Genomic DNA, 460 nt, shown 5'->3' on the forward strand with positions numbered 1-460 from the left:
TCTTTACCTTTCCAGTGACACAGTGTTTTCCACAGCGTTCAGGTGTGTGTGGAGGGGTTCAGAGGGCTCCCCTACGTCTACCCAGTTCCCCTGGGTTTTCCACAGTGGCCAGGATCCGGCACGGGGGTTCGGAGGGCTCTAATTGCCGGAGTATATTCCTCACAGCCCCTACAGCGAAGCGCAGCTGCAGCCCCCCACCCCCAGCCCACAGCTGCCCAGTGCTGCAGGATCTCCCACAGTGGCCAAGGTAGAGCAGAAGGCTTCAGCAGGTTCCTCCCACCCCTGCCCAGTGCCATAGGGTTCCCCACAGCGGCCAGGGGCACACACAGGCGCCCGGCGGGCTCCCTCTTTACCTTTCCAGTGACACAGTGTTTTCCACAGCGTTCAGGTGTGTGTGGAGGGGTTCAGCGGGCTCCCCTACGTCTACCCAGTTCCCCTGGGTTTTCCACAGTGGCCAGGA

Source organism: Bison bison, unplaced genomic scaffold (genome assembly GCF_000754665.1).
Source record: "Bison bison bison isolate TAMUID 2011002044 unplaced genomic scaffold, Bison_UMD1.0 scf7180017864471, whole genome shotgun sequence".
Taxonomy (NCBI): domain Eukaryota; kingdom Metazoa; phylum Chordata; class Mammalia; order Artiodactyla; family Bovidae; genus Bison; species Bison bison.